This window comes from Canis lupus, chromosome 11, assembly GCF_011100685.1.
Source record: "Canis lupus familiaris isolate Mischka breed German Shepherd chromosome 11, alternate assembly UU_Cfam_GSD_1.0, whole genome shotgun sequence".
Lineage (NCBI taxonomy): Eukaryota > Metazoa > Chordata > Mammalia > Carnivora > Canidae > Canis > Canis lupus.
Window position 1 is genome coordinate 46,524,727 of NC_049232.1, and position 24,468 is coordinate 46,549,194.

The window sequence follows — 24,468 nt, forward strand, 5'->3', positions numbered from 1 at the left end:
AAGTGAAATCACAAATAACAGAGTGTTACTAATTGAATTATACTATCCTAAGGCAGATCTGGCAGGTATTTACATTCACTTCTATACATCTGGCATTACTTGATTCTGATTTGTAACAGATTTATCTCTAGGCTTCAATTGTAAATGCCTCCCTGGCATATTCAAACTTTAGCTACTGGGTGTCTGTATTTGGAAGATTCCCGTTTGAACCTGTGACTATTTCCAAATTAGAAACAAGATGCCTTGTGAAAAAAGGCAAACTGAATTTGCTATTGATCTTTATAATTCAAGCATTTGAGGAACTTCACTGTCCAGCCGCAGAGTTCCACTTAAATCATGCCCATGATTAAATCTCACAAAGCATGCCAGATACAGAGGCCAGGCACACACTCGCCTGGGTGGAATATGATTAGGCTTGGCAACTAGAAAGGTACTTAATGCAATTACCTTCTAATTCATTAGAGAACACAGTTTGAAACAGTCAAGTTATTTCCAAGATGTGAGTCTCTTTAGTAGTAAAGACTTATTATAATATAATATTATATATTATATTATTAATATTATTAATAATATTAATATTAATATAATATTAATTATATTATTAATATATTATTAATTATATTAATATATTATATTATATATAATATTATAATATTATTATATTAATTGACTAGAATGAGTTATGGGATATATCTCACAAGGGTGAGACAACTATACCTCCTGAGTGAATGATATGCAGAATTTAGGACAAATGAGATTAAACTATAATTTACCATTCTTTTCAGGACAGTTTTTTTTTTTTTTTTTGGAAGTTCTCCAAATCATGTCTTTTAGAAGGTTCTGGCTTGATTAAGAATTCTATTTGATGAAAGATCAGATGGAAAATAAACCCCTACCTATTCTGCTGATGAAGCATGTTTTCATTCTGCTATATGTTCATCCAGGAAACAGAACATTATTTTTCAATAAAATTATTATGTTAGCTTAAACATATACTATAATAACTGCTCTCTCTTGGCTTATATCTGTTCTGATTTGATAAATGAATTGGTATCAACTATATCCAAGAGATGTTCAGAAGTAGGGTCAGAAACTTTCTACAGGAGGATATTTACTGAGCTTTAAGAGCCTAGCTGAATTCCAGTAACACAGACTCATGAAAAGGTATTTAAACTCTTAAAACTTTTCTATCAGTATTAGTTTCCAATGTACCTTGAGTTGCTCATATAAATTATATCATTTTTATGAAATCACATTTTTGAGTCACATTTCAATACCATCTGCAATATTACCAGTGATCCAGAGAAAATTATTTTTTAAAAATTTTATTTATTTATTCACGAGAGACAACAGAGAGAGAGAGGCAGAGATATAGGCAGAGGAAGCAGGCTCCCCGCAGGGAGCCTGTTGTGGGACTTGATTCCCTGATCCTGGGATCACACTCTGAGCAGGCAGGCAGACATTCAACTGCTGAGCCACCCAGGCATCCTGAACTTTGTTTTTAATCCTGATAATTTATGTCATATTTGGCAGCCCACAACATTTTTACTAAACATTCTAGAACTCACTGTTCTTTTCCACCATCCCATAATGGCACTTGAGCTAAGTAAAGGCCAAGACGGATACAGTTTGCTTTCTAGTCATCAAAACTGACAAATAATTATGTGACTTAGTCGTAATATAATTGAGAAGAAAATGCATATGTTCATTTATACATGCCAGCTCTGTGAGATACAGTCATTCCGGGAAAAGAGGAATAAGTTAGAATCAATCTCTGCCTTTGAGGACTCATGTTCTAGTAAGACAAACAGATGTGGTAGAGGTATGTTCAAGGAGTCAAGTACAATCCAGAGCCAGATATAAATGAGAGGGGACAGCAAACATCTCACTAACAATGAGGCCAGATAAAGTGCATGCATATGAGGGTGTCTCAAGATATAAAAAGAGGTACATATGATACATTAAGAAATAAGTGTTTTATCCTCAAGGTATGGGAATGACATGTTGAGATTTGCTCTCAGCTGTAGGTTTGAATGGGTGGAAGACAAAGTCAAAGAGAGGAAACATTAAAAGACTAATGTGGCAAAGCATTTTTAAAAGCAAAGACAATTCTTATTCTCTCTTTGGGGCTTAGCTCTGGATCCACCTCCTTCATAAAGCTTCCCCAAGGCCTCCAGCCCATCAAGACTTTTTCTTCCTCTGAATCTCTGGTGTTTCTGTCATCTACCCAAGTTCCTGCCTGGCACTTTTTTAATAACTGTGCTTCTCTCTTTTTTAATAACTGTGTTGCTTGGCATTGGCCTCATAAACTCCTTGAGGGTAAAGTTGATATTTAAGAGTCGTGCATGTCTTTAATCTATGTGGAAGTGAAAGCAGACAGAAGCGGGTGGAAACTCTTTCCTGTGGTCCAGTGCCCCTGCAAAAAAGACTACACAAAAGTCTCCTGATGATGGTGCTAATGAGGTAGCCTAACACGAACTGGCTTTGGCTTCATGATTAGGGCTGCATTTTGAATGTGTAAAATGTAGTCTGTGTATAGAATTCTCCTACCAAGAATGTGAAAGTGAGGTTATCCTCTGAAAAGTAATTCGCTGGTAAAAGGAGCACTACCTATAGGAGTTGCTTAAAACTACAATATCTCTCTGCTTAAAAACAGGGAGGTAGAGAAGTGTCCAGACTTCGCTGGAAGGAAAAAGAAAGTTATAACTTCATTGATATTAGTAACATATCTAGAGGAGGGATACTACTGGAGGTGATGGTATGTTTGGATTGAAATACAGGGAAACCCAAAGGGGGAAAAATGTTAGCATGCTCATAGGTTGGGGAGGAGAGAAAAAAGATGGGAGAGTATGTGTCTATGGGGCAGGGGAAGGGGAGAGCTGAAAGAAGAAGAGGAAGAGGAGAGGAAAAGGAAGGAGGGAGAAGAAAAAAAGAAAGAAGGAGAAGGAGGAAGGAGATGAAAAAAAGAAAAAAAAACAGGATAAAAGAGAATGAGAATGTACCTGGCCAAAGCCCATGTTCTTAACACCACAGCTGTAATCTCTCAGAAAAGATGGCTCAAAATCATTTCCATTTCTCTGACCAACAATCTTCTACTTATTCTGGGAGTGACAACTGCACCAGGCAAAACCTAAACTCTTTCTTTTTGAGCCAGTCCTTATCATAAATTTCGACACCAGCAAAATGAAATTGGCCACAAAACCCTTTGTACATGGAACATACACCCCCAGACCAGTGTTCCACAGAATTCAGGCTGGAAAATGATCTGTTAAATTACTCAGGCACTCTCTGTTAGGGAAAAGAAATGCTATGTAGATGAAAAACAATATATTACTCGAATGATTTTTAATTTGGTCATTTATGTAAGTGTTCAATAAGTTATGGGTATATAAATTTGTATACAATATTTATGTCAAGAATTATATGTGAAGTTGGTATGTAAGTTTTCTTTTCTTTGTCAAAAAGGGAAAACCCGTTTGTTAATTGACATCATCGGCAGCAAACATTTGTTGGGACTTAGGGCCTATCATAACACTAGCAGTAATGGGCCCTTCAGACAAAGAAATACCTTTGCCTCTTAAGCCACTTTCAAATTCATGGAAAAGCAATATGCACACATCAGGCCCTGCATCAGGCTCCACACTCAGTGGGAGAAAATAACAAAATATTATAAAACATACAATAAAGTATAGAGCAAATTATACACATGTATACACATGTATAATGGCATAAGGATTGGAACGTTAGTCAACTAAAAAACAGGATAATAATAATATAATGGAAAACATAGGTTTTATAAAAAGGAGTTCTTAGGACAGAAATTTGCCTTCACACATTTAGATGTGTGAAGCCTGGAAAAGTGACTAACTTTCCTAAGTCCTGGTTTCTTCATCTTGAATATGTATAAAACTGTCTATATTTCATGGTTATTGATATAAAAGACCTATATTGATCCTGATGTTCAACTGAGGGTGGGTATCATTGTTATTTCATTCCTACTGTCATGCTGAACTCGATAGAAAGAGACATGGTATCTTCCTGTTCATATTGCTGCAAAAGAGACTTTGTAAAGATTGTTTTCAGTAGTACCTTGATTTCATGCTAAGTCTTCTCCTTAGAATAAATAAATCCCTTTTAATGAAATGTTCTCTGTGTTCACTGAGGGATTTTCCACCATTCAGGCCAAAACCACTGCACACGTTTTTAGCAAGTTGTTGAGCCCTGGCATGACTCTGCTTGACCGCCCCTTTAACCACACAGCCCACGGCTTCAGTACTACTTCCCACACCGCAGTGCTCCTTGGGACCCCTTTCCTTTCTACCAGCGGCTCCCTCTGCCCTTCACTCAGAGAAAAGGTGAGCTGCTGAGGGACAAGGAGCATCTTTCTGGTTCTGGCTTGTTGCAGAAATTCACAGTCCAATCCTAGAAAACCATGCACCAAAGCCTGGAATCCTTTATTCACCTCAGACTGATTCATTTTCCACACCCCCTCCCTCAGTTCTCTAGTCTTCTCCTTCCCTCACATTGCAGCTGATGATCTAGATCCTGCCTTTCAGTGACAAGACTGGAGCCACGGCAAACCAAGAGTCTACAAAGCAGAGGCCAGAAATTCCTGGAATTGTCTGATTTATCCCCATTCTTCTCTTCTATGGTTGTAGGTGTCAGGTTGTAAGATTCATCAGGACAGTTAATTTTTAAAGTATTATTTTACCCTGTTAAATGTAGTTTAATTCAAAATTTTCATTTCAAAATTAATAACATTCTTTCTTGTAAAATACATGTAACCAAAGGAAAGGTTAAAGGCATAATTACATATACTGCTTGATTAATGTCAGGGACCTCTAAAGACAATCTCTATGAGTGTATATTAAAGTAGTATTTCCAAATTAGAGAATTATGTCAACAAATCAGAATGATTTGTTTGCTACTGTAAGATAAATGTTAATGTTTCATTTAATGGATTTCAATGTGTTTTATGGATTCTAGGACTACTTTGGTATGAAAAACCATTCTGATCGTCTTGGGCTTTAAAGAAAATGCTATTCACCTCAATATTAAGACACCTAGCAATGTGTTTATAATATAACTAATAATTAATTGTTAAACAGGGCCCTGCCTTAGAGTTATAATATGGACCACAACTCCTAGACCTGCTATTACCCTAAGAATGAAGTTGTTGCTATAAAAAAAGGTTAGACCCAAGATCTCAAAGACCCTGAAGAAGAGAAATGATTATATAAGAAACTAATAATTATAACTAGCAGCACAACAACTAACACTTACTGAGTGCTTATGAGGCGTGTCAGGTATTCTGTTAAGCATTTTCCATCTCATTTACTTCTAGGGACCAAGGGTAAAATATTCTGAAATTCGACTGAAACAAATGAATGCCTGGGTAGAATTGCTACATCAATGGACCATTAATAATAACAAAAATAGGGACACCTGGGTGGCTCATTTGGTTGAGCTTCTAACTCTTAATTTCGGCTCAGGTCATGGTCTCGGGGTCTTGGGATCAGGCCCTGCATCAGGCTCCACACTCGGTGGGCAGTCTGCTTGGGATTCTCTCCCTTTGGCCCCACCCCCTCACTCTCACATTCTCACTCCCTCTCTCAAAAATGAATCTTTAAAAAAATAGTTACAATAATAATTATAGCAGTAACTTATATATTCTGCTGAATGTTTTATGTGTCTGCTCTCATTTAATCCTCACAATTGTACATGGGACAGCTAGTATGTTATCAGTTGGGAATCAACTGATGATCAGATGATAAATAACTTGCCCAAGATCACACACTTTGTAAGTGTCAGAGTTGGGATTCAAATCCAAGCCTTATTTAGAGTCAGTGCTTTCAAATGTTATAGGATATTTACAACCACAATTTTCTATATAACCTGCCTCTGAAATAAAAGGTTAGCTTGCTAGGGTGGTAGTATTCTAGTGACTTCTATCCAGAGAGGTCCACACCTAACAGCATGGAAAGACATAAAACCCTGCTTCTTTCTCCTAAGCATTTGAGATCTATAAAGATAAAAATTTAAAATTCGTGATCTTTTGTAAAAGAGAACCATAGTTTACTTATAAAGGTGACAAGACATTTGATAAAAGTTTTTTTTCTCAATCCTTTGATATTAAATCCTCTATACCCCTAAAAACATTTTATCTATCATTATGTGATTTTAAAAAATCTGTTAGTAAATAATGGCAGTATCAGAAGCCATGAGAGAATAAGACATCCTTGATCTAATGTTGGACAAGAGAACCCAATGCCAATTGGGCTCACTAACAAGAGAGAGAAGTGTATTTTCTACAATTAACACAGAAGTTATAATTTTGATCTTGAAGCACAAGTTTTGATATTCATTTATTCATTCACTCATCAGATATATTAACTGAAAATGCACATGGCTCTGGAATTAAGCTCTTAGAGAAGAAAGACAAAGACCTTGGTCTCAAGAATATGACATTTAGTGAGTCATATCTACATTCCCTTAAGTATGCATATTTAGAAAGAAATTCTTGGATTTTTCCCAGACCATAGGAGAACTTCTCTGGAAATAGATGATTCAATCATACAAAATGTACTGAATCTGGTATACTACTGGAGAAGCTTACAACAATGGTAATTTTCAATAAAATAATTGGGGTGAAAGCCAGGCTGTGAGTTAGGAATTTCCCGTAGTAGAGGTGTGAACACACCCCAGCTCATTAGAGGATTGTGTCAAAGAGGTTGGGCTGATGTTCATTTTCATTCATCTTGTGTCTTCTTCCAGCACTCTTCCCCAGCTATTTTCCACGGCTTTACAGCATTCCCTATCATTTTGGTCAAATGTGCATTGTGATGGAAAGGACATGACACTTACAGCAGAATTACTTAATTAGGTTTAAGTAAGCAGGACATGCCAAGTAGGGTAGGTTTGCTTTCTAGCCATAAAAATATGCCTGCGATGCACGCTGCATTCCCAAGGAGAGAAACAGTGATTGATGTGATGATAAAACGATGAAGGGAAGGATAAAGCCTGAGAGGTAAAAGTCTCAAAAGGGAAATAAAATAGGGTAGCAGCTGCCCCCATCTTAATTGAAGCATAAATTTCAGGAATAGGATCTGAGGTTTAATTTCAAGCACATACTGGGAGAGAGTTTAGTGTGTGCGTGTGTGTGCCCGTGTGTGTGATGGAAAACATGTAAGTTAAAGTCTTCTTATCCTTTGTTTTCAAACCATTTCTAAAAAAAGGAAAAAGTTGTAAATGTAGAAGTTTATGGATTATTGCTGAGAGCTACTCCATTAGCCAGCATTTAACAGAGACTAACAGAATTAGTGATGAGCAACAACTGTTTCAGGACTGGTGACCTGCACTAAAAACAATACATTCCTGCACTCGTGGAACTGAATGTTAGGAGTTTATCATTTCTCTCTACACATACCTTCCTTGTCCCTACCACACTCCTTGCCAGGGTCATTTTCTTTAAGCACAGATTCGACGACATCACGTTCATATTTATAATGCTCAGCTCTGCATGCAGAGCTCTGCAGTCCAGCCCCTACCTACATGTTCCACCTCTTTCTGAATGCCTCCCTACTCTCCAGGGACAAGCTTTCCATTCTCCAAACGTAACATTTATTTTTATGTAGTGGTGGCTTTGCCATACTGTGCCCTGAGCTTTAGAATGTTGTCATACCTATTTTCCATCAATTAAAATTCTCATTTTTTTTAGCCGTGCTGCTGCAATGCCTCGTAAGCCTCAAAGTCGTTCTAATACTCCTAACGGTTTTAATAATGCTTCCTCTTAATTTATGGGGAATTCCGCTTGAATATATATCCTTAAATGTTTTACCTAAAGATGAGCTATTTTATACGTCACTTTCACTTTGTGAGATGATCTCAGGGCAGGGAGGGTAGGTTAATTTGTTTCTGGCCACTTAGTGCTTTACATGTGGTTGAAGAATGCTTGGAGAGCAAATAAATATGTAGCTTAAAAGTATTTAAGATTCATACTAAACTTTTTATGATGGAATCAGCGGCCTCACTAAGTTCTCAAGGTTCTTTTTCCGGGAGACATCAAAATAAGAATAGTTGCACAGGTAAAAATATCTATTGCTCTCTGCAGAAAGTAAGGGACACTTTGCATACACGGATGCTGCTATTTTTTCGTGAATTACCTTGGAGACTGCATGTCCCATGACATGGGGCATGCTATTATCAGAAGTACCTTAAAAAATCTCGCCTTTTATATTTTGTCTTTCTTGCTTAATATTACTTCTACCTACAAACATACAATAATGCAATCTGAGCTAGTCAAACCTTTGCTTTTAAAATGCTTTAAGAAAGAAAAATTGCTTTTAAGCTAAGGGGCAGTACAGATTTTTATGGCTTTGTTATAAACTTCTGAGTTGCAGAATTGGGAAGCCTTGACATTCTTAACTTTATGGAGAAGCTAACATGCATCGCTATAAAAAATGCAGTTGCCATTCTTACAACAGAGAACAAAAATGAATTTAAAACTAATATAAACTATAAAGCCATAATGTATAAATTTTCTGTTCATTTTTAAAGAGTTAACCTTTAACTGGGAAAATATATGAATTCACTGTCAAATCTTTTATGTTCCTAGGGCCCTTACATCATATGTTTTTATTCAGAACAGTGGAGTGTACTATCTCTGTACCTCCTAATCAACAGGATTCACCTCAAAAGACTGTCCAAAGAGAAAAGAAGTTGTTTCTTTATAATACTTGAATCAAAAGCCCTTGTATACTTTTCTATATTGATAACCTACACAGCTCAGAAAGATAAGTATTCTAAAGAATAAAAATAATGATCTCACAGTACAGGAGAGCTCTTCCTTTGTGATAAGATAAATAAGTGCTAATAATGGCATTATCAAATGATTACCTTCAAAATAAATTTAATTTTATCTTTCTTTTGTCTTTTTCTTCTAAGTCTGATGTTTTAACATGCAATCCAATTTTGTTGAAAATGTAGAAGTAAACACAATTAGGATGATTATTTTGGACTCAGAGACTAAGACTTAAACATTTAAGAATATGTAAGTCTATCATGATGCATTCTTGCTGTAATTGTTTGCTTGATTCTAATGCTGCAAAGCATGAAAGTAGGTGGAGACATATTTTCCAGATGCATCCTGCATTTTGATATCCCTTTCATTTATAGACTAGCAGAATTTTTCCAAGTGTGGATAACCCACCTTGCTACTAAGCAGGCCAATTGTCCACAACTCAGTTCATCAATAAGGATTTCTGCTGTGAGTCTGGTGATCTATACTATTTTTAACAACATTTTACCCTCTTGATATCATCTTATAGACAGATAAGTAATGGGATTGGGAAGGGATATTTATCAAACTTTAAAGAATCAATTATTCTCAGTCACTTGAGAAGTTCTCTTTTATATCCAAATAATTATCTTAGGCTACAATTTATTGACTGAGTTCCATTTATGTTATTTTCAGAAAATAAGAAAGCTGTATTTATTTGTAAAAAGTTCAAGTGACTTAGAATAATCTCTGTCCTTTTTTCTCAGTGAATGAAGTTTACTTATATTTTCTGTTTCTATAATTGAACTTAAAGAAAATCTTGCTTTGGGGTGCATTAAATTCAAAGAAGGTGTGAAAGCTTTGATGGTCTTAAAGTCAGAGCCCAAGAATAACTTGTGGTTCTCCCAGCTAATTGTTGATAACGACATTATGTTATGGAGGAGGAAGACAGATAAACGAAAGAAATAAGAAGATCTGACCAAACCATGGGTCATAGTTGAGATGAGTTTTCAGAAATCAATAGATAAAAGTAGCAAAGAGAATACTTGAATGAAAGTACAACATTATAAATTCTAGGAGCCGCAGTAATAATGAAGTATCTCATTGTATCACCATTTTAAAGAATACTTAGGTGAACAGAAATTAAAGTGATAAATACTTACAAATAAATAAAAGGCAGAATAATGGTATTATTCTAAATTAGAGTAATCCTGAGGCATATTTATAAGATTATACACCATAAACTGATACATATATATCTATATTGTGTAAAAGACAGCTAGTTAATAGCAACACTTTCCCTATAGCATCTTCAAAAGTACAACTGCTTATCCCATTATAGTTCAGAGTAGTTTCTTAAGGAGGAAATGTCCTTAGCTTGCAATTTTTGGCTATTGCATTACCCTGTATCCATAGTATCTTGTGTCTGCTTTATGTGTATCTTAAAATAACTCCTCTCTCCTCTTGAGAAAAAATGGACTCAATTATTACTATATACATTCTCCTAAATTCAAGGGAGTAACATTCTACAACAACCTGTTCAGTGGACTTAGAAAATAAATAGAAAAGCTATGAATTATTCAGTACATCTTGGCAACACACTAAAGCCCTTAGAGCAAGTGATAAATGATCAGATGCCTTCCTCAAATCTTACCTGGTTTACTCTTCTTAAAAATCCAACCCTTGCTGTCTACCATGCAAAGCTCCTGGCCACTGGGTGAAATCCAAACTGGGTAGTTGATCATGGTAATTCCAACATGTCATGGGCAAGCAGCATCTCTCAGAGTCCCACAAGCCAATTGCTTGAAGTGAACCTGCAACAAACAAGGTATTTCTTCATTTTAATTGAAAAATTATGAACCATGTCCTAGGTCCAGCAGGCATCACTACTTAATCAATAATGGAATCATAAAGGGGTGTGTGAGGGGCTATAAATGCTTCTCAAGATACTGATAAACATTAAAGTCAGAAGACTGAAGTTTATGTGCTACAAAAGGTGTTTTTGCCGAATGCATGCTCCTCTTAACAGTATTATTGATCTATTTAAGCTGTCAGTGTAAATAAACATTATTGATATTAAAACTCACACATTTTATGGTGTGTGCCCCTTCTCCATCATGTAGGTGACCACCTGGAGCATTCGGAATATTTTTCTGTCTCTACCCACAATACTTTCAGGGTAACTGAGGCCCCCATTCCACAGGGCCAAACTTGTCAGCAGCTAAAGAAAAATCCATATGATGATTTAGATCAAGGATAGTTTGCTTTGTTAGTTCTGACACCCTGGTCATTGTCAACAAGCCCTGTAAAAAAAAGCTGCATCACGTCTGTAGGCTACTGTGTGAGAGACACCTTGAAGGGGCACATATGAGATGATGCAAATGCAATAGCCACCTTTACCCGTATGAAGACACACACTATAAAACAGTAATGAACACAAACACATTGTAGCCAGAATCTGTGTACTAAGGAATGCCCAGAGCGCAGGAAAGTAATTAGATGAGTACATTTGGGGACAACCTACCACATAACTAATACTTCACTCTCTGTGTCCATATGAATAAATATGATGTTTAAACCTCATAAGCATGTTTGACTTCCATTCAAGGAGAAAAAAAAAACATGCACAATCAACAACTCCTTTTGCACTCATACCTGCCATACAAATAACTCTGTTCAACAGAAATTTAGAAGGATACTAATGAACAGATTAGTTTATTGGGCTTTCCAGAATAGCCTTTAATAATTATTAGATTGTTTAGCTACAGTAGCCATGTTTAATTATACACATGTAAAACCAGAATTATTATTATTTTCTAAATATTGCAACAGAAATGACTGAGAGGTCATTCTAAGTCTATAGGGGGACTCATGTGGATGATTATGTGCTGCAAATTCATGGACACAGGTGCAAAAACTGATTTTAACAAGCCACAAAATGATATATCCTCATGCACCTGTGATTAGAGCTTCACGTATTCCCAGACGTCAATGTGGAGACTTCATTAAAAGGCACAATAGTGAGATATCTTCTGGTGCCATTTCAGCAAAAATGGCCAGAGGGCAAGAGGCTGACGTCAAATACATACCTCAGACTAAAATGCAATACTTCAAAGTAAGTCCTGAAAAGGAGAGGCATGTATATCTGGACACTAAGTGATCGTTCTACAATTCAAAGCAGGAATGTTGATGTAATTAGTGACACACATAGATATCCACACACCCAAGCCTCTTACCCCCGCCCCACTAGCAAACACATCCAGACAGACACACACATACACACACATACCCCTCCCCAAGGCCAAGATGTTCTAATATGTTGATCCAAGCTCTGATATTTGTTAAACTAAAACCTTAGTCAACTTATAGATGCAAAATGCCTCTATTCATGCCAGAAATCATTCTATTTCCTTTCTGCTTTATGTATGCTCTAAAAATTATCAAATCAATTCCCCTATAAAACAAATCTGTTTTCATGAATGTAATTCTTTTTGGTCTCTTGGCAGTCATGCAGGATATTGAAAGAAGTCATACGCTGGTGGGCCTAAAGACAGGGAATGTTTATAAACATAATCTCCATGCTCCCAAACTGACTTTAAAATGAAAACATTTTGAAAGCTACTCACTTTGGAAGCACCTATTTGTGCCCTAGTGTGACTTCTCAAATGTTAGGTCTGCTATTCACTACAAAAGAGTAAAAATAAGTAAATCAGTAGAACTACTTGCTTTCTAAAATAGTTTTTATTTCATTATACAAAAACTATGCTATTGATCCTTTTTTTGAAAGGGTAGATTTTGTGTATTTTCTTCAGTAATGATGGTTTTCTACTGACGATTGATCACTGACTTGTCCAGGAGCGCACTTATTCACTCTACAAATTTGAAATGAGTACTGGTTGTTCTAGGTATGGGATTAGGTGCTAGATACAAAATGAAAAAGCATACATTCCCCCATAATAAAGACTGCCATCTATTCTATTCTGATTTGTTGGCATATATTTGTAACAAAGAAAAGAAGCCACATTAGACACCATCAAAATAATTGGCCTTAGTTTATATCCTACTCATATATGACTATACCCTGGGATTTTATGAAGTTTGTGAGTACAGCATTATAGGCCAAGGGCAAAGCTATAATATAAAATGACTCATACAGCTGACTCATGTAAAGCTTTTACTGGATGTGATGTTTTTGTGTCACTCAAGTTTTTTCTCCATAAGCCAACTAACCGTCAAAATATTTCAGAAAAATCCTACCAATTAATACATTGATATTTCTGGCATCCAGCATAGATGGACTGAATGCCCACCAGATGTGTGTACTGGGCATCATATACGATCCTATGCAGTCTACATCACAGTTCAAAGATTTTTGTTTCAACAGATGCAGGGAAGTGGGGTGTTGTACAATATGTCACTTCACAGAATTTTTGTATTACCCATCTCATTTTCTCAAAGAAGATAAATAAAATTAAATGCATGTATTTTTCTCAAAGAGAAGTCCATGAGGTATTTATGAGAACTGCTAATTCCATAACATCAGTTTGAAAATTTATTCTATTACCAATGTTCAGAATGAAAAAAATCTTTAAAATAAATTCTTCACTTCTCCCTCTTTAAATATTCTATTGAATAGGAACATGAAAAAAAAGGTATAGATAATGCTTTAAATAATATTCCTGGAAATTAAATGATTTTTACTAAAGTCAATATGGTTTCCAAATGATTTCATTTTCTTCTATTTTCTCATCCTAGATTTTGTGAGTCTCTGTTTATTACTGGGATAACTTGGATGAGACCAAGCCTTTTAAAATATAAATGTGGTTAAGAGTTAAAAATAGACCTGCCCTACGACCCAGCAATTGCACTGTTGGGGATTTACCCCAAAGATACAAATGCAATGAAACGCCGGGACACCTGCACCCCGATGTTTATAGCAGCAATGGCCACGATAGCCAAACTGTGGAAGGAGCCTCGGTGTCCAACGAAAGATGAATGGATAAAGAAGATGTGGTTTATGTATACAATGGAATATTACTCAGCCATTAGAAATGACAAATACCCACCATTTGCTTCAACGTGGATGGAACTGGAGGGTATCATGCTGAGTGAAGTAAGTCAGTCGGAGAAGGACAAACATATGTTCTCATTCATTTGGGGAATATAAATAATAGTGAAAGGGAATATAAGGGAAGGGGGAAGAAATGTGTGGGAAATATCAGAAAGGGAGACAGAACGTAAAGACTGCTAACTCTGGGAAACGAACTAGGGGTGGTAGAAGGGGAGGAGGGCGGGGGGTGGGAGTGAATGGGTGACGGGCACTGGGGGTTATTCTGTATGTTAGTAAATTGAACACCAATAAAAAAATAAATTAAAAAAAATGAAATTTGAGGGGAGCCTGGGTGGCTCCATCATTTAACCTTCTGCCTTTGGCTCAGGTCATGGATCCGAGGTCCAGGGGTAGAGCCCTGCATCGGGCTCCCTGCTTAGTGGGGAGCCGGCTTCTCCCTCTACCTCTGCTGCTCCCCCTGCTTGTGCTCTCTTGCTCTGTCAAATAAATAAAATCTTTATTTTTTATTTTATTTTATTTATTTATGATAGGCACACAGTGAGAGAGAGAGAGAGGCAGAGACACAGGCAGAGGGAGAAGCAGGCTCCATGCACCGGGAGCCCGATGTGGGACTCAATCCCGGGTCTCCAGGATCACGCCCTGGGCCAAAGGCAGGCGCTAAACCACTGCGCCACCCAGGGATCCCCTAAAATCTTTATTTAAAAAAATATTTTATTTTTTCATGAAAGACACAGAGAGTGAGACAGAGACATAGGCAGAGAGAGATGCAGACTCCCAGTGGGGAACTTGATGTGGGACTCGATCCCAGGACCCCAGGCTTAGGACCTGAGCCAAAGGCATACACTCAACCGCTGAGCCACCCAGGTGTCCCTAAATAAAATCTTTAAAAAATTAATTTTGAATGAGTGCATCTTACTGTAGGTAAATTATACCTCAATAAGGTTGATTTAAATTTTATTAATGAATTTTTGACCATGTCCAGAGAGATTCCAGGTAGGGGCACAATATACAGAACCTGTATAAAACATTGTTGTGCATAAATTTAAAATAAAACAAGACCAGAATAAAATTTGAAAATAGTAGAAGAAATTCAAACATTCACAAATCCTATTTTCTTGCTTCTTGGTCTGGCCATAAGTGCTTTGTAATTGACTTTTGGTCTTTGTCTTTCTTTATGAACACTACCGCTAGCCTTTTAGTTTCTCTTACTGCTTTGAAGAAAGCTTTCCAAAGGATCCCCTCTGCACTTAGGCACTCATTTTATAGGCTATTGATTTGTACTTGTTGATATGCTGCTCTTCAACTTTATCTCTGGGATGCACTTCATCTTCCTCATGGAGCCATGCTGCACAGCCCCCTGGGTAGCCAGCAGAACCAGAAGAGTGTTCAGCAGTCTGTGAGCTCAGCGCATTTGTGAAATGACTGCTTGGTGCATTTTGCAAGCTTTATATCTAGGTTACTCATTTTCCCACAGACATCAAGAATATGGGAATAAGTAGGTTACCAATGATCAAAGTTATGAAGCTCTCTGCTTCAGAAATTTCAAATAAGATCCTTTTATAGATAATATTGGAAAAGCAAGGGTGCCACCAGTTTTAGTTACAAAATGATTGCTTCTAAATTATTTTATTATTATTCTTCATTTAGTCAGATGCAAAAGTCTCAGATTATTTCCCAGCAGGCAGGGGTTATCAACCAAAATGTATATGCCTGTTGCTGTCTTATATACAGTTGTTCATTTTAAAAACCATGCAAAATCTTGTAATAATGCCCACTGTAAGGTGATTAAAATAAGAACCAGAGAGTTTAAGTTTTTGTCCAAGGACATAGAGTCTTTGAAAAATGGCGCTGAGATGCAGTTAATTGATAGTGCTGTACTGTCAATTCTATGTTCTTATAAATTGAGTTTGAGAGATTTCCTCAATATACAGATGAAAATCTGAGTCTCAGGGAAATGAAGTGACATACCAGAGGTCATTAGGATCACAGTAGGATTTGGATGAGTACATAAACCCATGATGTACCTGTATTTCTAATACTCTACTCTCTCACCCAGCTTACTCAGCATGGTATCTAAACAACTGTATAGATTTCCAATTCACATGAATTTTAAATAGCCATGCTTTGAGTAGGTTTTATTTTAGAAAGAAGATACCAAAAGTCAACAAACAAAATAACTGGATTTCTGAGTACTCAATTTTAAATGAGTTTAATCCCCTGAAAGCAACAGATGACATCTTTCTCTCTCTCTTTCAAGTCATTTTTTTTTCCCAATGGAAGAAATACAGACACAAGGAAAAGACTGTGATGATAGATTGTGACAAAGACTATTATTAGATTAAAGTATAAATAGCACATTGGCATTTTGTGGATGTTCATTTGGTATGTTTAACTACACTATGAGTAATTACAAACCTAAAATAGTCTTCCAAGATACTCATTTAATATTTTTACTTCAGAAACCCGGCAGGAAGCCCCGTGAGTAAGATAAAAACAAAATTTAGGGCAATTCTATCGATATCTGAAAACACAGAGCCTGATTCTAACACACAACAATTCTCTTTGTTGCTATATTTGCTCAAAGATACCTAATTCTGAATTTGATTATGATCTATATAAACTTTGACATTCAAGTATTCCATATTCCTGTTTGTATTTCCCTAAAATAAGGGATCAAATTAGTCACATTTCTAAATTTTCTACAAATGACACTTGTCTCATACTTTTTCCACTCTCCTGTTTTCCTTTCTTTGTTCCTTTTTTCCCCTCTTTCCTCCTTATTTTCCCTTTCCTGTTATCTTCTTCTTTTTCCTTCTTCTCATCCTTCCTTCCACTCTCCCTTCTTTTCTTTCTTCACTGCTCTCACATTTCAACAAATATTTAAGCATCCATCGCATTCTGTATAACCTGCAGGCAAGCACAAACACCCAGTTCCTTCCCAGGTACTGCTCATATTCTGGCAGAGTTTACTTCTTTGTAAAGAAGGGCAGGGATCCAATCTGCATTGACTTCAGAATATGTCATACCTGAGGTGAAAAATGGCTCATAATGCGACCCTAGCTTGGCAGACCTTATCAAACTAAAATTCACAAAGAATATTTCATCATCCCTTGGAAATTCCCAAATACTTCACTATTAGTTTTCTATGATTTAAAAAGAGATTCTTTAAATTCTCAGAGCTCACAAATGTCTTACTTACGTGGGAGCTACAAACAGAAGCCAATGAGCCAGTCAACAGTGAACTGAAGGAAGCAAACTTAGCCGAAGGGCGTTACAGACAACATTTTAAACACGATTTTTGTCAGAACACATTTGTGAACTAGTTTTGGTCCTTGGCCACCAGTTTGAGATCCTGATACAACTACTGGTCACCATCGACTGCTATTTTGGCAAAACCCATGGTAGGTAAAATCTTCTCAAAGTCTTTCTAGAAGGGTAGAGAAAAGCCCTCTAAGACTAGCTCATCCAAATCACCAACGAACATGTTTAATAGTGTGGATTCCTGGGCTCCACCCCAGAATTAATAAATCCCCATTACTGGAGTGAGATTGGGAATTCTGAAGATCATACTTCCCTAGATTACACTAGTACTACTGTTTAATAACTATTCTCCTAGAACAAAATCTATTTTGGACATTTCTCATTACTCTTCCACAACTTTTAACTTATAACTTATTTATCTTTTACTTTCAAATAAATTAGCCTATTTCAGAAAAATTATTCTTCCATGAATTGCATAAATTGAGAAATCCCCTTTAATGATCAATATTTTTCCTTCAGATATTTAAAAACCTATCTTAATGTTCAATATACACAATTCATCATTCTTTTCATTTAATATAGCTTTATTGTTTTCTTTTCCTTTTTTTAAGGCTTTTATTTATTTATTCATGAGAGACACAGAGAGGCAGAGACATAGGCAGAGGAAGAAGCAGGCTCCCTCCGGACCTGGGATCATGACCTGAGCCAAAGGCAGATGCTCAACCCCTGAGCCACCCAGGTGCTCTACTGGTTTCATCACTAAAGAGACTCCTCAAGAATAGAGAGAAATCATTATGAAAGATAATTATAAAACAAATGTAACTAAGGAGGAATCAAGTTCTCTTTGCTGTATGGAATTACCTGCACCTAGGACGAGAAATAAGAAATGAAGGGGGTTTGGTGATCGCATCTCAGCTTCCATTTCATGAGGAAGAAACTAATGTCTCTGTATATGATCACTATCAATTACAGGGCCACACAAAGTATGAGTCTAACAGCAATTACACTTCCAAATGTCAGCACGTTTGAGATTTGTAGCCCCTGTTAGAGGTGGTAGTAGTCTATAGAGTTTTTCAGGAGTTGGAGAACTTTCTAGAAAGAAGGATAGGAAACTAAGTATTTGACGAGTAACCACTGTGACTTAGGTCCCATGCTGGATGCTCTACACACATGTTCTCATTTCATCTTCATAACAAACCTGGGATACAGACATTATCATTCCCACCTGGAGACTGATAAGAACTAAAGTCAGAGAGGGTGAGTGGCCAGCAGGAGGCCAAAAAGGTAAAAGACAGAATGACTTCTTGGTTGAATAAGCCATACTTTTTCTGATATAAATAAATGGTCTGTATGCTATTTGCCTATCAATTTGCTTTTTTCCAGGAATAAATCCAGGTCAACCATTTCTCTCTCTCTCTCTCTCTCTCTCTCTTTGAAAGAGAAAAAGAGAGTGAGAGAGTGTGAGTGGGTGAGGTGGGGCAGAGGGAGAAGAAGAGAATCTTAAGCAGGCTTGACACCCAGCACAGAGCCCAAGGAGGGGCTCAACCTCACCATCCTGAGATCATGCTCTCAGCTGAAATCAATAGTCAGAAGCTTAACCCACTGGGCTATTCAGGTGATCCTCCCTTTTCTATTTCTAATGCTCCCTCTCCTCTCCTTTAGTTCAACATCAGGTCCCTAGAGATAAAATACATGACAGCGTAATATTTTGTTTTTGTTTTTAGCTGTGTAGAAACCAACACACCCCTTCTTCCTATGAGTTTTTTTTTTTTTTTACTTTTATTAGGAAAGCAGGATGGAGCTTGAGTTATTGTACTATTAATGCATGTTGCATTATTAACCTAATCTTTGAGAAAAGGGAGAACCTTTCCCCTGCTACCTAGGGGAACAAGAGGGTCTTGGAAGTGCCTTAAACTCAACCAATATGACCTAAACTTGGATGTTTGAGAAAATGACATAAAGATTAAAAATAATGTGTGTGTGTGTGTGTGTTTATTTTCAGGTCAGATTTCTGCGAGTGCTGGCTAAAGCATTAGGTTTTCCTGCAGTGTGACCTTATGTATTTTCATAGAACCTAGCCCCCCAAGCTTTCTTGTTCCTTTCCATATGCTATTTTGTGAGATCTGAATCTCCTGCTAAATTCCTTTGCTGCTTAAGAGAGCCAGAATCATTTTTCAATACTTTCAAATAAGAATTTTGACTGATACATAAATTTGCTTTTCAGATTGATAGAAAATCTACTAGGACCCACCTAGGAGACTGACTCAAAGTAACATGGAGTATATCAAAGAGAATAGTAAAAAAAAAAAAAAAAAAAGAGAGAGAGAGGGAGAGAGAGAGAGGCAGGAAAAAGAAAATTTAAATGGAAAAACTGTAGCTGAAATTAGTAAAATTAACAATAAAATGGAAAGTCTAGTAAGTTGCAAATCAGGTATTTTAGCAAATGCTTTAATTGTGCTACTTATCAGTGTTTTTAAGGAGAATATTGAGAATGACTTCCAGGTATACTGGGATAGCTAAACAACTGGTAAAGACATTTTCAACCTTTAATGTTTGAGGGCCCTGCTCCTGGGCTCCCAGGGAAACCATACTTCAATTTTTTCCCAAGGTCAGAACGACTTAACCAAACTTCAGAGCATTGGCTCTACCTCTGCCCTGAGCACACACTGTACATCCGCTTAGTTAACAAATAACTTAAAAGAAACATTTCAAACTAAAGAGTGAAAATATTCCAAGGTTCTGTTGCACATTCTAAAAGCATAAGATAAAGTTGTCCTTTGTCATGATGGCTTGTAACTCTTGATGTAACAGAGAACATATAACCCTGTATTAAACTTTTCCTTCTCTCTTTTTGTAAAGATTGTGTAGCCCGGGCAGCTGTGTTCATTTGGGCTCCAATAAGACTCCTCCCCCCCCCCCTTTTTTTTGAAATCCGGAAAGGTTTGCTCATTTTCGGTGGACACAGCTTTACAATATAGACACATTACATTAGAAGTGATCTGCTTCACGCAACAAATAAATCCTTTAAAATGGGAGCAACCTAATACATAACAGCAGAACTGTTTTTTTTTTTTAAGATTTATTTATTTTTTCATGAGAGACACACGGAGGAGAGAGAGAGATATAGGCAGAGGGAGAAGCAGGCTTCCTGCAGGGAGCCCAATGACTAAAATGCAACCCAATGTGGACCCGATCCTGGATCCCAGAATCATGCCCTGAGCCTAAGACAGATGCTCAACTGCTGAGCCACCCAGACATCCCACATCAGAACTGTTTTGAATTTTGCTGACACTTTCCTTGTTCTCAGGCAAGGTCATAGCTACAAAGGCCAAGATAGCATCCAGGCTGGTTTGTAATCAATCATAACCAGTTGCTGCTTTCTAGGTTTTAATTTTCCTGGCTTTTTGAGAACAAATACAGGCTTCCCCCACTAGCCAAAAGTAGAGCATTCCTATGAAAACTTTTTTAAGGCAAAATGGTTTAAAGTGAAGAAGCAGTTAGCATTACTTTACAAGGAAAAAAGTTGAAGCATTTCTGGACCCAAAAAAAATAGCCTCTCTCAGGCTCTTATGATACCTTAGGACACATCTTGCTAACAGATGTATAAAACAAATCAAGATAAAGTGCAGATGCTCACAGACACAGTTCAAAGTTGTGGCAGCTTGATGCTGAGATGCTCAGTGGAGTTCCAGGGAAGGAGCCAGGTGAGGCTACTCTCCACTGCTCAGGGTGCGCGCTGCTTCTATGATGGCTCACTGCAAAAAAAACACTGAACAAACTACTTTTGCTTTTTTGCATGAAAGTAAAAAACCTCTTTGGATTTCTTTCAGTTAGCAAAAACAGGCTCTAATGTAGGTCTTTCATTAAAAGTGAAGTGACCTATGTAAACTTTTGAAAAGTAGGGAATATTATACTAGATTTTCTTTTTAATTTTTTTTCCTTCCTCAGCCAGGACAGTCAACAGACAGACAACTATTGGAACCATGAAAAAGCTAGGCTTTTTGAAATGAAAATAGAAGCAGTCATATTGCCAATCACCATTGATTTATACCCCCCCCCAAAAAAATCTGTGCATTTACTATATTCCAGGGACTGTGCCAGGTTCTGGGAAATAATAGGAAATAAAACACATACTGTCCTAGACCTTACAGAGCTTATATTATCTGTAAATTTGTTCTTATTAAATTCATTTTTTTTTTAAGTAGGCTCTATGCCCAATGTGGGGCTTGAAGTCACAATGCTGAAATCAAGAGTTGCATGCTCTACTGACTGAGCCAGCCAGGCACTCTGAGTTCACATATTTTGAATTTAGTATTACCTAATAGTATGCCCTATTCTCCAGACCCTGGCAATCCTACTGATGAGGTACAGGGCTAGCTGAGGACAAAGCACATTGACAAGTCCCTGAAACAGGCAGAGGGACATTCCTCTACAGACTCAACCTTCTCAATGTTAATACATTGCTAGGGGCAAAAGGCAATCTTAGCATGACCCTCAGGATCCTGTAAGTCTACTTTAACATATAAAAATTTCTTTAGAAATTACCTTCATCTCTCCCCACCCCCCAAGATATGTGTTGGCAATCCCAACACCCAAGCACCCAAGCACATGGCCCATCGATATACATCTGAAGGTTTTATTAGATAGTAATAAGTGACCTTTTCCAACAATAGCTAGCCCCCTCAAGGTCCTGGAAACCTTGCTCTCAAAATTCCTTAGAGAGTACACTATCCTCAAACCCCTCCCAACTCCCAGGTATGTAATCAGCCACCCCTCACAGGCCCGGGGCAGCAGCTCTTCCTGCCCATGGGTCCTGTCCCTGTGCTTTAATAAAACCTCCATTTTGGGATGCCTGCGTGGCTCAGTGGTTGAGCTTGTGCCTTTAGCTCAGGGTGTGATCCTGGGTCTGGGGATCGAGTCCCATATCAGGATCCTTGCAGGGAACCTGCTTCTCCCTCTGCCTGTGTCTCTGCCTCTCTCTCTCTCTGTATCTCTCATGAATAAATAAATAAAAATCTTAAAAAAAACCCAACATTTTGCATCAAGGACGTCTCAAGAACTCTTGGTTGTTGGCTCTGAATCTCACCTCACCAAACCTCACCTATATTCCAAAATTTCATCATACTCCCGGGTATCTATATCCAAAGGAATTAAAATCAAGATCTTGTAGAAATATCTGTACTCCCATGTTCATTGTATCATTTTTCACAATATAAAATACAACCTAAATGTTGTACATTGTACATATAAAACAAATGTCTATCAATGGATGAATGCAAAAAGATGTTTTACACGTACACACACACATTTCAGCCAATGAGAAAGAAGGGATCTTGTCATTTGCTATACCATGAATGGACCTTGAGGTCCTTATGCTAAGTGAAATAAATAAGACAGAGAAAGATAAACATTGTATGATATAGTATGATATATTTGGACTCCAAATATGATTACATTTGGACTCAAAAAGCCAAACTCATAGCATGGTAGTCACCAGTGTCTGGAAATTAGGAAACATAATGAGATGTTGGTCAAAAGGTATAAACTTCCAGTTATAAACTTATTTCAGATGAATAAGTTCTGGAGATCTAATGCACAGCATTGTGATTATAGTTAGTAATGGTATAATGGTTATAAATGGTATTATATACTTGAAAATATAAAGATAACAAATCTTCAGTATTCTCACCACAAAAAAGAAATGTGATGTGATATGATGGGTATTAGTTAACACTATGGTGGTAATCATTTTGCAATATATAAGTGTATCAAATCAATACACTGGACACCTTAAGCTTATACAATGTTATCTGTGAGTTATATAACAATAAATCTGGGGGGAAATATTGATTTGAAATAATCAATGTAACCATATTAACATACTAACTAAATCAATGTAAACATATTAACCTTACTAACAAACTAAAGAAAAATCATATGATCATTTTAGTAGACACAGAATAAGGATTTGACAAAATCCAACAACTATTCCTGACTAAAAGGAACTTTGAGTAAACTGTGATTAGATGGTAATTTCATCAACTGATACAGGACATTACAAATGACCACAGATAATATCACACTTAATGGTGAAAGATGCTTTCCCCCTAAGGTCAGGAAAAAATAAGGATGTTAGTTCCCACAACTGCTATTCAACATTATAATGCAAATCCTACCCAGCTCAGTAAGGCAAGAAATAAGTAGCATCCTAAGTGAAAAGGAAGAGGTAAACTGTCCTTCTGTACAGATAATATGATTTTCTGTACGGAAAATCCTTTTCAATCCACACAAAAAGTACTAAGATTCATTAATATGTGTGTTTAACAAAGTTGCACATACATGAACCACATGCAAATATTAACTGTAATTCCATATTCTAGCAACAAAATATTAGGCATTTGAAATTTACAAAAACTTCAATACCACTTACAGTAGCATAAAAATTACCTTAAATACATGAAGATAAATCTGGCACAAAAAAAAAATCTGGCACAAAACATGTGCAAGACTTGTACACTGAAAAACTATAAAACCTTGCTGACAGAAAATAAAGAAGACCTATATAAATGTAGAGATATACTATGTTTGTGAGTTAGAGAACTCATTATTGTTAAGATATCAATTTCCCCCAAATTAACCTATACATTTAAAACTATCACAACTTCAGTAGGATATTTTTAATAGAAATTCCAAACTGATTCTAGAGTCACCTGGGTAGTTCAGTGGGATAAGCATCTGCCTTTGGCTCAGGTTATAATCTCAGGAATGAGGGTGATTGATACATTCATATCTTGACTGTGATGATGGTTTCATGAGTGTATACATGCATCAGAACATACAAAAAATGTACACTTTAAATATGTGCAATGTTTGTATGTAAATAATACTCCAATAAAACTTATTTAAAAAAAACAGATGGGATAGAAGTATAAAGTTTTATCTGATGATCTCTTTGAAGATAAATCTCTTCTATCTGTAGTAATTGACAAAGAAAAATTGTCCCAAGTCTGGTTGGGAACACAATTTCCTTGAGCAGAGAAACTCTCATCTTGCTTCTAGGACGAAATTTACAATCCTGATAAAATGCTGAAGAAATTCCTAATGAACTTTAACAATAGAAAGGCCTCTTCTAAAATTAAGAAGCCACTCAATGGCTGTTAATCAGGTGTCTAACACTCTTCAGTTAAATATTCTTGTGTCCAGATAGCAATGATTACATAATCAATCTTTTTACTTTATTTTTTATTTTATTTTTAAGGTTTTTAAGATTTTTTATTTATTTATTCATGAGAGACAGAGAGAGAGAGAGGCAGAGACACAGGCAGAGGGAGAAGCAGGCTCCATGCAGGGGGCCTGAAGC

General features: G+C 36.7%; 1 protein-coding gene across 6 annotated transcripts in view; it reads right to left on the reverse strand.

The window, feature by feature from the left end:
• The window catches only part of LINGO2 (leucine rich repeat and Ig domain containing 2), a 1,117,067-nt gene that overhangs the window by 287,553 nt on the left and 805,046 nt on the right, over positions 1-24,468 (reverse strand). For all 6 annotated transcript variants that reach the window (XM_038552580.1, XM_038552583.1, XM_038552579.1 and 3 more), the window contains one exon: positions 10,431-10,590. The gene's annotated coding sequence lies outside the window, so the exon portion shown is untranslated. The remainder of the gene's footprint in view (positions 1-10,430; positions 10,591-24,468) is intronic.